The following is a 17,184-nucleotide window of genomic DNA, read 5'->3' on the forward strand; positions in this document are numbered from 1 at the left end:
ATGGAGCAGGAGAAGCTTTTGTTAAAGCAGTTGTTAAACATTCCACATAGTCATTTAGTCCTGCACTTAGGAAAATATTATTTTGCAAATCCTTCCTGTAAAATGCAGAATGCTGATAGAAGGATGATGGTCACTGAAAAATAGGCACATTTATTTTCAGCTCTCTGGAGTGTTTCTGAAAATTACTTGTTCTGGAGGGATAAGAATGCTTTGAGATCTACAGGGTGAAGATCATAACTAATTTTCTGAATCCCTCATTTCTGTGGGCAAGGACAGCAACCACAGGAAAGCAATGGATAGTTAATCATGAATGAAATGTGACAGGCAAGTTTGAAAGTCTTTTTTATCCTTCTCTGAGATTGATTTTGGTTGAGGATAACTAGTGCTTTTGCATCTTGCTTTCATAAACTATTCATCTGGCAAACAATTGGTAGCACATATGGGGAGAAATATGCTTCATTACAAATATACACCACAGTGGATTTCCACAAAAGACCCTTAAAACTTTAATACTGTTTAAGGAAGGTTTTGAAGGCATAATTGCACCTGGAAAGGACAATTTGAATATATGTGTGATATGCCATTTGTACACTGAAATACAGATGCCTGCCTGCGTAAAACACTGCATGCAGAGATGAGGTTGATTTAGTCCTGTGAATCATAGTGATGTGAACTGCCTTAAGCAAACTCAGGAAGATGCTTCAGATAATTTGTTAGGAATATAGGTAGTTATTAGATCTTGCCAAAACTTAGTGATTTCAATGTGGATCTGTGACTGATTGCACAGGGTATTTTATATTTTTGAAGACATTTTTTCCAGTCAGATTTATTATTAGATCCAGGTTGGCTGACCACACTTAACTGTATGGTAGTGAGAGGTGTGACAGAAATGGATGAGGCAAGCAGCAAGTAGTGATGAGCTGGAAGTAGAAGGTGAGATGAAGAGGGCACGAAGAGTGATTAAAGTAAGAAGACAAGAAAAATACATTAAACCTTTGAAAAGGCATAATGAGCACAGAGACAAAAAGACCTGGGAAAAGAGAGCTTTAAACAGACTGTAGACATGTCTGTAGACTTCACTGTAAACAGAAACACTTCCAGAACCAATGCTGGTATGCTATGTATGCTCATGTATGCTCAACATGCATCACAGATACTCAAATGCTGCATAAATATGGTTTCACCCTGCCTAGCTCTCTTGGATAATCATGCGGTTTGTGCATTGGATACCTGAGTGTCTTGTAGCCAAACAAAATTAGTCCCAGAGTCTAGTGCTACTGTTGTTCATTCAAACTTCTGCCATTATTCTTTTTTCTGGTGTGTTAGGACTTGCTGTAACTTCATTGCTGCTACCCAGATGACTGGAGCAAGACAATGGAGAAACAGCGATGGGGTCCTTAATATAATGTCTAGTATGAAAATGAAGTGATCTTGGAAAAGGTCCCCAAGTACCAGGTTCACAAAGTGATGTTAGGAGTTGTTTAATCCACAGAGCTACCTTATAGGAAGAACTTTTGGCAGAGAAAGTCCTTGAACCACAAATTACTGGAGGTTGCACTGTCCTTGCAATATCATTATACTTTTCCAAAAGCATCTACTATGTGCCACTGCCAGAGATTGGACTCCAGATTTAATCTGACTGGCTGGACTGTACTTATGTGTTGCAGTTCCTAGGAGAGGCTGCCTGTGTTTGAGCAGTGGCCAGTAAAGGCTTCCTACTGTTGTAACCTGAACTTAGGTGCAGGAGCTGTAGAAGTGCACAATCCAGTAACTGTTTGTCTTAGAAGGCAAATAGGCCTAAAACATGTCCTGGCTTGTTCAGACTTGTTGCATGTGTTCTGCTCTAAAAGGGTAAAAGCAAGCCCTAGCTCACCTAATATCATCAAGTTTGGCGAACTACCATCCTGATTGGGTAAGCTCTGTGGCCAAAGAGCCATTAGTTTCAGGCTGAGTTGATAAAAGAGATGAGCTCTGCCATGTGCTCTGCCATGCTCTCTGCCGTGCTTTCTGCCATTGCATACATGCTACTGCCATTGTACCCTGCAATGCTCTGCCTGCTTCATAATAACAAGCCCTGATGCTTTGGGTTTGTCCACCTGCAGACTGCCGTGCTTCGGTTTACAAGGGATAGACATTAAGTGCCTTCATATGATAGGCTTGTTTAGCTAGCATGACAGTGTGCTGGTCTGCACATCTGCAGGACATTGTGCCAAGTCTGCAACATCTGTAAGTCTTCTGTCAAGACTGGGAGCACTGGACAGGACACAGAGTCATCCAAGAGAAACCAGCACCAGGTCAGAGATTGTTTGCCTCTCACCCATCACCTTGTTAGAGCCTGGGAAGCCGCAGAAGTCTTAATGGATAGTGAGACACCGGCAGAACTCTCTAAAAGTGTTTGAGTACTGTCTGGAAACTATAGTTTAGCCCTAGGTATCCAGAGATACTATTTTGTGAGTAAATATTCAAAAGCCTCTCTGTAAGAAATTCTGTAACTAATTCTAAGTGCCTTCTGCCTTAAAGCAGAAAGGAGCCTCTTGAGCCCTTCTAGTGAAGAAGTGGTACAATTGACTATAAGAACCTCTTTTCCAGTTCAATTAACTTTAATGTTTGTATATTGGTAGTTATTTCTTAAGTGTTTTAGATTGCCTCTGATTTTTCATCCGTTTAATGTTTTCCATCACCGTGTGAAGAACCTATTATTAAAAACTAAGTGATATGGTAAGATCAATATTATATTAATATAAAAAATAATAAATGATAGTATTAATTTTGGAAATAAAAATCCTTGCATTACTATAATCCTACTACAGATAGTAGTTGTACTCTGCCTGGATTGCATCAGGTGGTGCAACCTGCATGAGATTGAAAGTAGTTTTTATAATGCAATAAAATATGTGAAGAGATTAGAATTTCATTTGATCTTAAAATGGAAATCTGAAATTAAGCAGAGATTTTTTTGCTACACTGCATGAAGATGGAAATAACCAATGTTTATGACTTGTTGCTCCAATTATTTTTGCTGAAGAAAATCACTTTGTAGAATTGTTAGTGCTTAATTTCTCAAAAGATTAGTGGTATATCAATCCTGAGTCTTCAGCCTGAGCTCAAAAAGAAGGTAAACCTTTATTTTTTTTTAATTCCAAATCAGGTTAACACTGAAGGCTGCTGTCAGTTTTTCAGTGTTGCTTACTGACCAGCTCCAGAGATCATCTTGATAGGTACTAGTTTCTGCTGAACACTATTGTGTATTGAACATCTGTGTATCTGCTGGATGCACAGCTTTCAGAAACTTACATGACTCAAAAGACATAATATCTCTCTCTGTAGTGGAAACTAATTCTCATCATCCTACGCTTCATAATTTAATTTCCTTCTGGTTATAACTTCCTCAAAATTTAGAGATAATCTTTGTTCATTTCTTACCTCTTGGTGTATTCTGCTTGAATGACTCCTTAGCTGCTGCAGTGCAGAGTAGAAAGTAGAAATCTGCATCACAGAGTGGAGAGAATTGTCCTCCTAAACACTGCCCTGTGAGTGAGGGCTGTGCCGAACTGCATGGGCAGTTGTTGTGTGCCTATCTCATGTACAGACCTTCAGTGGTATCTGTAAATACAGTGTTGCAAACAGATCCTCCCAATTAAGACTCCTAATCTGATAAATAATTTTGGAACAGAAATTTCAAGTTAATATTCAACCTGGTTTTGCTTCCTTTCACCTTTCTTCATTTGAATGGCTTTCAGTTTAATTGCAAAGTTAAAATGTGCTGTCCTCAGAACAAAATCACTTTGCTATGAGGTAAATAACGCTGAGGAACAATGCTAATGTTGCTTGTTTTCATTTAATGTAACGAGTGGAACACAATTTTTTTTAAGTAAAAAAGACTAATTAAAAACTGTTAAAGTCAGGAGTAGTGAATCTTCTCATTAGCTGGGATTTCAAAAGCTGAGATAAAATCAAGATGTTGAGGGTCACAGTTTGAAAGAAAGTACTTGTGATGAGTGAAGAGGTAAATGCCAGGCCAGGGAATGGGGTTCTACACATGATTTTGCTGGTGCCATTCAAATAAAGACACTGATACCACAGTCCACTTCCTACCTGCCTTTATGGCAGAAGGGGTTAAGTGGAAAAGGTAGCTTATTAGACTAACACTGTTGTCCTCATTAGCTGTTTTAAGGGAGAGTTAGCCAGTGAGTGACATTACAGCTCTTGTGTTGTTTATGAGATAGACTGTGATGGAATAAAGTGGGAATGCCAGAGGATCAGTGTACTCTGTGGCTCCCTGTCTGTTGCGTTGGCATCCTAGACCTCTGTGATCTGCAGTCTAGTCAAATAAATGCCAGAAAAAAATCAGATGCAGTCCTCACAAAGTTCAGGAACTAACATCCTTTCAATTAGGCACAAGCTTGTGAGATTGCAGTAGTCGGTCCCAAAGCACGTTATGAATATTTAATAGTCTTGCTATGAAATGGGAAGTTATGAGCAAAGAATGGGTATTTCTGAGATAATGTGAACTTCTTAGCTTGTTTTATTTCCATCTTTTCCAGTTTTGCCATTTGGGAAACCTATTTACCTTTCATTGATGGTACTTTGGGTGTCACAGTTTTTCTGTCAGCACCAAGACAGGTTTTCCAGCTGCTTTTTCCCACTGTGCTGTCAGTGACTGTCTGCAAAGGTGTGTTGGTGGATCTGTGCATTTCAGATTAATGGCTGTGAGTTACAAAATGGGTCTTCTGCTTTGAGCACCATTAAGAATGCTTTTTGAAAGCTCAGGTTAAAAGCATCATCTCTATGCTACAGTTGGAATATACGTTTCTTTGTGTGTTGTTGCTGAGTGCAAGCTATGAAAAACGATCAGAGAGACAACTGGTTCTAATTGAAAAGTTACAGTGGGTCACTTCAGGCTTCTGGCTTCTACAGTTGATATTTTGGGTATAAGTTTGGAGATGCATTATAAAGCTTTTTTGTTGTTGTTTGTGGGTTTTTTTGGGTGTGGGGTTTTTTTTAGCTTGCAGGAAACTTAGCCTGTTCAAGGTAAGGCATTATTCCTAATAATATTAGTTGATTATGGAATTTGCTTCAGATTTTTCTGCTGTCTGACTTGGAGAGCTTTACCCTTCAAGTTTCCCACCTTAGGAAAAATGGGTAAGTTTCCCACCTTAGGAGAAATGGGTAAAATGGATAAACCATCAGGAAACAGTTTCAATATTTTGAAGTTTCCAATTATTCTTTTCACCTAAACCCTATCTAATTTTAAAAGCTACATAAGTGCAAACATCAAGTGACAAAGGGAGACTGTACTTTTGAGAGGAGGGCAAATTTCAAAAGACTAAGTGGTTTTCAGAGATGCTGTTTCTTAGCCTCTGCTGATTATAAAACAGCACTAGAAACATGAGGTTTTACATCAAGCAAATGCAGTCCTATGCAGTCCATCTCCTTCAAGCAATCATTGTTCATATAAAGTGTATCGAAGTAAGCATTTACAAATTGTTAGTGATTGTGGTACTGTACCACAGGTTTACTAAAGGAAAAGGCAGTTGAAATATATGCTTTAGTAGTGGTTTTTGCTATTTCTGTCTTTTACATCTTTAAAAATGCTCTGGTAGGTATATCAAATAAGGGTTTTGGTGATTCAAAACCAACTCAGAAAGCCTGCATTTGGCTTTAAGAATGTTACCTGAATAAAAAAATGATAGAATATATTCTGAATTGTGATGAAAAAATAATGAATAAATGTTTCTTGGCTCCCTTGCCAATATCATCACTTTGTGTCCCTTGCCATTGTTTGTGTGTCCTAAGGACGCAGGTTAATCCACAACAGTTGTCTGAATTTGCTTGGGACTTCCCTGGATTTTTTAGGCCTGGATGTTTATGTGTTCTCCTGAAAGCCCAAATTTTTCAGAACAGATGGGACAAAAGGACTTGTATAGATACTTGTGGAGAAGCTGTGTCTGTCTTGCTCGTTACCAGCTCTTGTGCACTGGGTGATAGGGAAAGGGTTGTGAACGCTTACCCTGACTTAAAAGAGGGAAAATTGTGGAAGTTCAGAATGTATGGATCATAAATAGTTGAAAACTGCTAATTTCCTCACAGAAAAAAGACCCACTGCTCCTTCACAGACTGCAGGGGAACTGGTAAGTGATTGGACTCGGAGTGACAAGAACAGGAAAAACATTTACGTAGTAAAAATCTGGTGCTAGTGAAATCTGGGCATTAGCAATACCTGCCTTTTGCTATCCAGGACTGCCACACTTACTACTGTCACAAGCAGAACAAGATAAATGGAAATTCCCTTTCTAACAAATTTAGCATCTTAATTAATGTAATGAAGTGTAAGATGACAAAGTTGAGAACAAATTGTAATGATGTTGTTGCTATAGAGAGACATTTCATAATGGAGTTGACTGCCCTTAAAACCCAGCTTCTCACAACATAGTAGGTTTGGTTCTCTTACACATATATGTTACAGATGTGATATATGAAACTCTTAGATTCCTGTGTTTGAAGCTCTTTCTTGGTGGATAGTCCCTATAACACATTTATCCTTAATTTAATGAGATTGTCTGTAATCTTGTTGAACATGATTTCTGTTTGGAAGTTTATATTTGGCCCTGTGAAGGTAGTACTCCCTGGGGGAGTCTAACTTCTGGACAAAGAGATCTGCCCTTGTTAAAACCAGAGAGAAGATCTGGAGGTCCTTTGGCTTACCACCAGCATGCTGTGTGTAGCACAGATGGTTAAGGCTAGAGTCTGATAATTCTGTTTTATGATCAGCTATTTGTCTACCAGCTCTTTCATGTGAAAGTAGTATAGCAAGTACTCAATAATTTACATACCGTGCAATATAGTGAAATATAAATGATGCATTATTCTTCCATTTAGCCCCATTTGAATTGATTGATTACCAAATTTTCCATTTATCATTTATCAGCATTGTGAGTATTTATAACTTTTGCTGAGTTTACAAAGTAATGCATCAATCAAGGAGCTGAGTTGCACTTCCCTGATTTATAATGGTATTTTAGTGATCAGTACCTGATCCTTTTATTGTTTATTTACTTAATTTTGTCAGCATTGAGCTTGCAAAGAATAGCTAGATGGTAAGAGGCTAAAGCTAAGGCTGAGAAAGATGACACCCTCCTTCTTTGCCCTTGCTTTGCATCATTTACTTTTATTGTAATATTTACTTCAAAGTGTAGCTCAAATAGGAAAAAAATTTAGTAATGAGCTCAGTGGTGCCCAGGAAGCCTCTGAGGACATTCTGATCCCTGGGACAGATAAGGACGCCACCACAGGAGGAAAAGATTAAACTCTGGGGCCTGGCTGCCAGTGTCACTTGGGCCAAAGCCCTATGGAGGAAGATGGCAGGGCATCTTCCCATTTTCCTTCTACCTGCACTGACTTGTGCCAGCTGACCATGGCTGAGCTTTCACATGCTGTTAGATGTGATTTCTTCACAGACTAGATTCTCATTGGAAGCTTTTTTACAATTTCACCTATTTTTGCTCTTTACACAGGGTGAGATCTAAACATTCTATGCTGGAAACACTGGTGTGTACAAAGCATGCTTTCCTTCCCCACATCCTTTCAAAATGCTTGTTTACCCCAGTCAGCTCCCTGGCTTTCTCTGCAGTTCAGATCAGGCTTTCTCTCCTCCATCCCCACCATGCTCCTCATCTGACAGTTATTCCATGGACAACTTAAAGAAGGAGGTAGACCTGCTACACTGAGAACTATTGTCTTCCCTAGTTAAAACCCATAATCCTATTTTATTGTTCTGAGTGAAGCAAGTGACATTAATGATGTACTTGAGGCTAGTGAAACAGAGAATATGGGAGTGCTAGTCCTCCTAACCATTTCTGATTTGAGTTAGAATACTGTTAAAGACAAATCACATAATAGGTCCTGTTTGGGTCCTGATAACTTTCACATTTACACAGTGTTTTGTGGTTTGGAATCACCTAATTGCCTTTTTGTTTCCTTCCCCCAAAAAATTGCACTGTTACTAGTGCAACTTTAAAGCATGGAGATGTGTGTAGCTCGCTGGGGTTTTACTCTATGTGCTATCCTTATTAACAATTCCTCTGCTAAAATAAAAGAAGATTGAGCATAAAAAGCTGAAGGTCATCCATACAGTTGTCTCAATAGTAATCTGTGTGACTTTAACCCTGTTGAGGAAAAGTAATTACCCTTTGGCTTCTGATGACCTCAACTAACCTTTGTTGAAGGACCCGAGAAAATAAAGGCTGACCAACAGCCTGCCCTTCTTGCCCTGTGGTTAACCCGCTCTGGGAATGAAGAACACCCTCAACAATAGCACGTGAAAATGTTGCCATGGAAATATCATTGGAAGAAGAAACAAAAATCTATTACAATTAATAGTGTTTTATTAGGTGACTCCTATAGAATTGTTTAATCCATGGAAGTTGCTATATCTTAAGGTCTGGGGTCAGAAAATTTGAAGAGGAATAAAAGAGGGAGGGAGATGGTACCTCTTTAAAAATTCAAGAGCTGTTGACAGAGCTGGAATGGTTTGCATGAGATAAAAAAATCAGTTAGATGTTGCACACTAAGTATGGAAAATTGTAGGAAAGAATAAATGCAATTACACTAACTGCAAATGATAACTGCCTGCTATCCAACTGGTTGGAAGTGTATTGATACAGAAATATTTTGGTTTCATTATATGTCAAATAAAAAAGGTCATTTATCTTCTCATATTCTTTTCACTCTCCTAAGGCCGTGCCTAGAGAATGCCAGGCTGTTTGCAGAGTCTGTGCTGCTTTCTGGCGTTTTCAAAATTGGTTCCTATAATGCTTTTGGTTTGTTTCCCTCCTCCTCCTTTAGCTGTTTATTGTTAGATACCTTGCCATATGTGTTACAGTTGTTTTACATTCACTGCTCTGCTTTGGTTAGGTTTAGGCTGCATCTTGTGCTGTACACTCCCCCAGTAACTGGTAGTTTCATCTGGATCTGGCAGGGCTGCACATTTTCAGAACTTCCATAGTTTCTAACAAACATTGATGGTTCTTTGACCAGGCAAAGACAAAAGATTGTAAAGACATAAAAAAATATATTAATGTTGCTGATCTACAGTATTCCAGTTTCTGAAGCATGATAAAGCATTTTGAATATGTTAATGCTGGCATTTCCTTAGCCATAATACAAATTGAAATACCTTAATGTAGGGAAAAGTTCTAATGTATTTCTATATGTGTGTATCTAAGTAATTTAAAATCATAAAATCATATATTTTTTTTGGTTGGCAAAGACCTTTCAGATGATTGAGATGATTGCTTTTAACAGAAATAAGAAATTTTAACAGGGTTGTTTTAAGACATCCTAATACACAGTAGTACACATTTTGTACAACACATCTTTAAAGGATGTTGCACATGTCATACACCAAATTCCTTCTTATGGTCTTATTCCCAAAGCACAAATACCTAAGATGTCAGCTAAAAAGCTTTCACTAATATTACTGATAATCTCACTGTTAGTGCAAATGGGAGCAAGTCTGTGCCATAACTGAGCCTTTCTAATAAAAGCTGAAAGCATGCTCAGGAAATGAGTTGCCGCAAACATCATATTAAAGTATTTCCTTTCTTTTAAAGTGCTGAATAAGACCAGTATTTTTGAGTCAGCTTCAATTAATACAGATGTGGATTTTCACTATAAAGTACCCTTCAATGTAAGCGTATCTTGAAATGGTAACTTGTAAAGATGACCTGGTGTGCTGGGTAGAAACTAACATTCACTTATGCCTGAAAATGACTTTCAATTGAAACATTAAAATAATTTTCTACATTGCAAATATAATTTTCTTAACCTTTTCCTAATCATAATGACATTGTTCAGTCATTAAAGTTTTGTTTGCCACTCAGTTTTTGGGCACAGAGTGCAGTGTGTCTAAGTGCGAAAATACTGTGGTGATGGTGCACCTGCCTTTTGTTTGTGAAGTTGACTTGCTCTAACATAAACCATCTGCTACAATATGCATTTACCACCGTGTGAACACTTAGAATGGCTTTGGTCAGATTTCTTTAACTACATAAGCTCACACATCAGTTTAATAAATCAATCTAGGTCCAGCATGAGGGCAAAATGCTTTCATTAATTTTCAGCAATAATTTTGCATGTCACTGGCCTCCAAATCGTTGTTCATTTGTATAACTCACCTAGTCCTGGTGCTGTGGAGAACTAGTACCTGTTTCATTGACTGTTTCACTCTTTCATTTATGCTGGTGCCAAGATTTTCACATTATTCCCTCTCCATTTTCAGATGCTCTAGGTCCATGGTGTTCTGTCTGAAGCTCAGAAAAAAAATCAAGAAAGTCCCATCATCTTCTGTAGAGTTTCTGCTGCTCTGTTTCTTGAGGAGAGGGAGGAAGCAGGAAGGGAAGAATTATGGTTATGTTGCTCAAAGGTAAGCCTGTTGATAATCTACTCTGTGCTCAGTGTTTCGAGGAATTGGAACAATCCCCTTATATTAGGCACATCATATTATTTCTAAATTAGAAGTTACTACAAAGGTGTCTTTACCTTCACTTGTGGATTGTGTGTTCTGATGTTTTAATTGATACATCAACTATATCTATCAGCTATGTTGTGTTTTTTTTTTTGGGATGTTTTTGTTTTGTTTTTGTTTCTGTTTTTTTTTTTCATTTTAGCCTAACATAATTCTAAAGCCTTGGACATATTTTAATTTATCCATATTTTAATTTGTGGGATTAATAAAGACAGACTACTGAGGAATCTAGGAGCCATTAGCTATTCCTCTTATTAAGTGCTTGCCACAAGAAGAATTTTATGACTAATTCAATGATCTGTGTATACCTGTTCTGGTTTATAATGTGTTTCACACTTTCATTCTCCGAAATCTACTGTTGTCTGCCATTGTCACCTGAATGGGAAATGAGACAGAAACTCTGCTTATAGGCTATTGTTTTACTACATCACTGTTATTCTAGTATGTCCATACAGGTGCATATTACGTTATGCTAAATGTAGTATAATGTAGATATACATTATAACTGGGCAGGTAATATCAAAGAAAAATAGTCAGAAATGCTTTTAATTCAAGAGCAGAGTCTGGTCCCATACGATCATATTCTTTAGAACACAAACCCCTAATTATACTGAAATTCAGTTATTGTTCGTATGTTCATGGATATTTTCACCATAAAACATAGAAATGTAGTTTGGTAGACAAAGATTAATCTTGCCAGCATATTATCATACATGTGTGGAAAGTCAGAAATGAAATTATTTCTATCTTACTCTGACCTGATAAATTCACAGACATCTAAAAAATGCAAAGCTTTTAAACACACAACAGTTTTTAAAGCTTTTATTGCTCTAACATTGCCTAACTGATGTTTTTAACTGGTGGCCTCCTATTGTTCTAAAGCATTATCTAAAACTATTATGCCTTTCAAGAGAGAGACAACACTAAGGTTTAAACGTCGTCTAAATGTTATAGGGAGAAAAGAGAATTGATTCAGTCATCAGTAGTAATTGCGGCAGAAATATTAATTAGAACAAGATTGCTTCATGGCAAACTGCAATATTGCAAGTGCTGAATGAAGATCAGATTCTCAAAAGAAATAAATACAGCCTGAATATCCAAGGCATTGCAAAAACCTGTCTGGATTATTTTAGCAATTTGCACAAACTACAGAGGAGGTATTTTAAATAAAGCAGCATGACATTCCTGTAGCAAATTACTGTCACTTTAAAGTAATCTACTAGATATTTGTTAATAGTACAGCAATAAAACATTGAATATAGTTCGGATAAGTGTTTATTGGTATCACACAAACAGAGAAATAAACCTTTATCTCGATGGCTTTGCTTTTAAATTAACAGCAGTATTAGATATCCTACAAGTTACCACAGTCATTAAATACCTTTTAGTGCTGTATCCCTGGTAATCCAATTTACAAAACTATATTCTCAGCAGAAACTCCTGGGGTATAAGGTAGTTCTCTTCAATAAGCCCTTCCTGCTTTTTCTTGTCATGAAGCAGTGATGGTACATTTTTATCCTGTTGATAATTGGACTCTCTTTAAACTATTTCTTGTTGACCCACTGGATTGGTCTTTATTAGGGTGGAGGTAGCTGGAAGACTGAAGGACTGCAGACCATATATCATTCTTCGCTTTTTACTGTACCTTAGTATTCAACATAGCATCATTATTCTGAGGCAAAAAGAGAAAAGCTGGTCCATCATATATTCCACACATTGCTAGTCTTTCCTCTATGTCCTGCAGTGCTAGAGAGGGGGATTATTGCTGCAGAAAAAAAAATCTGGCCATAGTGTAGGAATAATCACTGCAGTCCAGCTCACTCCCACACCTCTTTCTCTCTCTCCTTCTCTCTCTCTCCCTCTGTTTGAGGCCCCAGCTGATTCAGTCTGCATCCATCCATACATAAATCATTGCCCTTATTCTATTGGTTACATGGTACATGGCAAGTATTGATTTTTTCCTTTGCCTCATTGCTGGAGAACCCATGGTTTTTTGTGAGACTGAAAATGCAAAATTTTTTCCTGGAGATCTTGTCAAGGTATAAAACGACAAGTGAGGAGGGTGCTATTTTAAGGTTTGTGTGGCTTAAATCTTCACTTTCTCTGTTCTACTCAACATTTGCCTGTGTCCCAAAAAGTCGTGTCTTGTATAATCACTACTGCTTTTTGTAGGCTTGCTAGCTAAGCAGCAGCAGAATAAGCAAACAGAAAAAGGGCCTGGCTGTTCTGTCAGAGACACTGCTTAATTATTAAAAGTTTAATTATCTTCTGAATGTTAAGAAAAAGGTAAAGTATAATACGTAGAGAATGCCATTTTAAGAGAAGAAATGAATCCTGGGTACAGGATAATAATATGTTGTAGAAAAATGGACATTTGTTTCATTTCTGTATAACACAGTTATATAATATTACACTTAGTTCTTGAGGTAGTTCCTTGTAGCATTTTGAAACCTTTTTGCCAACCCTTTATATCAGGGTGATTTCTGTATTGAGGTAATGTTTCTCAGCGTTCAAAGGTGCCTGAAAATGTCTCACAAAAGGTGGCACCTTGTTTCCTCAAAGAAATGTTTCCGAGGAAGAGGTAGACTGGGTTATAAGCCAGGTCCTGAAACACTTTCCTTCAGTAATAATTCTTGATTTCCAAGAACCTGATCTGAAACATACTGGACTTAATAGGAATGTTTTCATTGACTCTGTCGGTGCTGGATCAGCTTCAGGCTACACAGAAGCAAGTATTTATCTTTCTTTTTTTTTTTTTTTGGATACTGCCACTTTCCCTCATTTTGAAGAATTGAAAAGGGTTAGGACTAGTGGTTTATAGGTAGATGTATGATATTATTATATTTAATCTGTTTCTATAGTTTAACACTTTAAAACGGGACCTATGCAAATATGTTTATTTTCTTTAATGCCTGTAATGCAAAATCTGACCTGTGCCTACCCTGTGCTGTATTTTCCTTCTTGTCTTTTTTTAATCTTTGAAAGCCATTGCTCAGTATTTTTACCTATACTACCTTTAGATGTTGCATGGATTCCACTTAAGCCATTGTATCCAGTTTCTGCCAGCCACATTTCCAAAGCAGATGATGTCTTCTGTCTGTTGATTGCATGCAAACAAAGTACCTTAAACAGTAACACATCTTAAAGCTTTATGTTTATGGGGAAGTAAAAATTGAGCATAAAGCTAAAATTATCAATAAAAAAATCCCAGTCAGAACCTTCACTTGCTATATATAGGACGTAAAGAAGGTGAAAATATAGCTTGCTGCTGCCCCTCTAGTTGAGAAACAAGGCTGGACTGTTCATTCAGCCCTTTCCTGCAGTAAACAGTGTGCATTGACAAAAACCTTGGTTCAGGCTGGAGTAAGCCACCTCTCCCAGATTTTTGGTGGAGGCAGTTGCTTCCTTATTAATACACTCTATTCCCTCCATATGTATGATGCAACTGTTTGGAATATTTAGCTTAGGAAAAAAAATAGAAAAAAAGAAAAAAACCCTTAAGACTGGGGGAAAGTGCCATCAGCAAATTAGCTTCTCACCTCATCCAGAAATGTAGCATCACTGAAAAAGTTGCCTGTTGTCTTTCTTAAAACCATATTTTTTCTAGTCTCTCTGTACATGAACAAGCCAGCTCTTCATTATATTCAATAGTATTACTTGAAATGAGAGCACTACTAATGTGGTCTTTGGACAGTGAGTGTGTACAAAAGGGTTCATTACCTGTCTGTGCATACTCATTCAAACGAATTTGATGGTTGAAGTTGACTCTGCTAACATTTTTTAGTGAAAAAAGGAGTGCTATTGGCTAGCTAAGCATTTCAGCATTTGCCTTCAAGTTTTTAGGTCTCATCTTCTGTAGGGGTCTGGTTCCCTTTGTGTGTTTTTCTGGGGCCACCCAGCCTGAAGCCTGGGCATTCACAGGGCAATTTGCCTACCTGTATTAAACTAGTTTTGCTGTAGTCTCTTCTCCCTCTTAAGCAAGGTCTATTTGCATTGCAGCTTGGCAGACACTGCACATGTGCAACACAGAAATACATCAGGTGTATGCTACTCACCATCAACATTTTTTGTGGCCTGCTTTCCCTTTGAAAGGCTGCATTGTGTTTTCTGTCAGCCTTTTGCACAGAAGGATGTGCTTAGTGTTACGCTACTCAACATAACCAGTGCACATACATCATACCAGTCACCCCAGTACCAACTCGGGTCCTGGATGAGGGAGGCTTGTAGAACAGCTTGAGGAATTCTGGTCAAGGGAATAGGGCAAGTCTGAGTATACTGAAGTTGGTCACATTGAGGCAAGAATTGCCCTTACTCATTAGGGTTTTGTGGCAGAACTAACCGCACAAATCGTTCTGGAATGTTCCTCTGCATGATACCAGATTGATAGCTCTTGCAAGCTGAATGTACTCATACAATAGTTTACTGTACAAGGATATAGACAACAGAGTGCCTTGAAAGGAACAGTAGTCACTGGAGAGCTCTGTAACAGTCCTTCCAGTGTGGCTGGGAAGTTGTCTCAACATTGCAGGTTATTTCCAGAAAGCAAGTGGAATATAGACCTTATTTTTGCATCTCTCCTTTGGAGAAAAGCAATGTTGCTTTATTAGTTTCCTTGAAGGTGGACATGAGAGTTAATATGTAACTGACATCAGGATTTTTTCTGTAGCAACCAATAATAATGTCTTTGTTGACAATAAAAATGAAGAGAGAGAATGGCAGAGTGTGCTTATGTAAGATAAAGATGAAGCAGCCAGGTGCATTAACCATTCCCTGAGCACAGAGGACAGAGCAGCTGCCTTTTTCCCCACAACAGAAAGCCATCAGCCCGCCCCAGGAGCTAGCCCACACTACTCCACATGGGATCACGCACGAATACCACATGCAGGGTTAGGACAAGCTGCTGACAGTTGGGGCCAGGCTACCCTGGTCTGTCTCTCACTCGTTGCCAGTGACTTGCCATCCCCTATGTGCACAACTTTATCTTTTCTACTGGAACAGAAAATTATCGGTCTGTTCGTCAAGAGCAGATTTTCATGCTTCAGATGCTTTCACAAACAAGGCTGTGATGTAGAAAAATAAGTCTTGTGTCTCCATTTCATAGATGAAGAAATCAAGGGACACCAGCAGCTGGCACTGAAGCGGAGATCATGTTTGAGAGCTCCTACTTGTGACACACATGGGAAAAATTGATGAAGAACCGGGTGTACATGTGGAAGCTTGACCCCTATAATGCTGCCAAGGTCTTTGGTGGTTTGCTTAGCAAGCATTAGTCACAAAAGCATTTGGCTCAGCTCAAACCTGTACGTAGCATTTTCTTAAAATAATTTTAAAAATCCAAAATGAAAAAAGGAAGGAAATAGGAAAAAAAAAGTCCTTGTTTTTGCAAAAGGACCTGCCTCTTATTTTCCACTTCTCTCGCTCTGTTACTGTGTCAATCACCTATGCCAAGCAAATTAACTACACATGCTGCAAAATACCGTAGGACGTCTATTGTGGGTTTATCCCATTACATAGGAGCTGAATAAAGGACCACTTCATGTAACCCTCGATGAATGCTGCATAAGATCTCAGAAAAGTTATTCAGCAATAATTTAAAATCTCATCCCGGGGCAGGGGTGGGGGAAAAAAAAAAAAAAGCCAAAAAAAAAAAAGCTTTGGGCTATAGAGTTGGAGCCTGTAGTTGCAATAAAATCCAGAAAAAGGTTATTTTACCTGAATTTATCGCTTAGCAACCAAGAATCTACCTCCTGAGATTGCTGTTCCTGGGTTACCAAGTAACTGGTTGTGACAATTACCAAACAGCTGTCCCAGGAATCTGCATAGCCTTTAACCTCCGTCAGCTGAGAGATGGGCTGATGACAGCTAACAAACAATAGAAACACACCCTAATATTTTATTTAAGAGCTGAGGGAAGCCATAGCTGTATGGAACATTCAGCCAGCTGCATTTAACTGCTGCAAACCGCCTGTCCTGTCTCAAGAAACCACTCTATAGACATGCTGTGTGTTTAAGGCTGCATTTGGGTCCATATCTGCCAAATTTGGTGTCCAATAATTAAATCCAAACTCCAAAGGTAGTTTTTGCTGTTGTGCAGGAATAGTAAGTGATTAAGTAGCAAGGAGAGGTTTTATGTGTGCAGCCACTGTCCCATTTAGTAATGGTGTTCATCGTGGGTTTGTCTAAGTGTTGCATTGACTCTCAATGAGAGGGAGAGCATTAAATATAAAAATAGTAAAGGAGTAAACCAGAATTAAAGAAAAAAGTTAAGAGTGGTAAGAGAAAATGAAGGAAAAAAGAATGCTGAGCTTGGATATTGAGAAAAGCTTCTTGATAATGAGGTGCACTATGTCTGGGGAGGGTTTCCTGAGGGAAACTACCATCAGTAGTGTGTGGAAGCTGGAAACACTGTAAAGCACTGGAAATGTTAGGTATACCAATGCAGGTGTCAGTTCTAAGCAGTGGCAATTGCTTTATTAATTTTTGTTTTTCCCTCCCCTTTTCACTTCTGTGATTTTACAATATTACAAACAGCAGTCAGCAAACTTGCCACAGATCTCAAATGCAACATTTTATGCTGGTGGTTTCGGTGCTCTGAGCTGGGAGAGATTTCTGGATATGCTGTCTTCTACAAGTTCTGAGTGGCTCCTTTTAATTTCAAA

At 38.3% G+C, this 17,184-nt stretch overlaps 1 long non-coding RNA gene across 5 annotated transcripts in view; it reads left to right on the forward strand.

Moving 5' to 3' along the window:
• Window positions 1-17,184, forward strand: part of LOC135176739 (uncharacterized) — an 80,613-nt gene that overhangs the window by 50,897 nt on the left and 12,532 nt on the right. For 4 of the 5 annotated variants that reach the window (XR_010302800.1, XR_010302802.1, XR_010302798.1 and 1 more), the window contains exon 2: window positions 10,280-10,423. This is a non-coding gene — a long non-coding RNA (uncharacterized LOC135176739). Of the gene's footprint in view, window positions 1-10,279; window positions 10,424-15,626; window positions 16,146-17,184 lie in introns of those variants that run through there. The other variant, XR_010302801.1, reaches the window with a different exon arrangement.

Source organism: Pogoniulus pusillus, chromosome 7 (assembly GCF_015220805.1).
Source record: "Pogoniulus pusillus isolate bPogPus1 chromosome 7, bPogPus1.pri, whole genome shotgun sequence".
Taxonomy (NCBI): Eukaryota; Metazoa; Chordata; class Aves; order Piciformes; family Lybiidae; genus Pogoniulus; species Pogoniulus pusillus.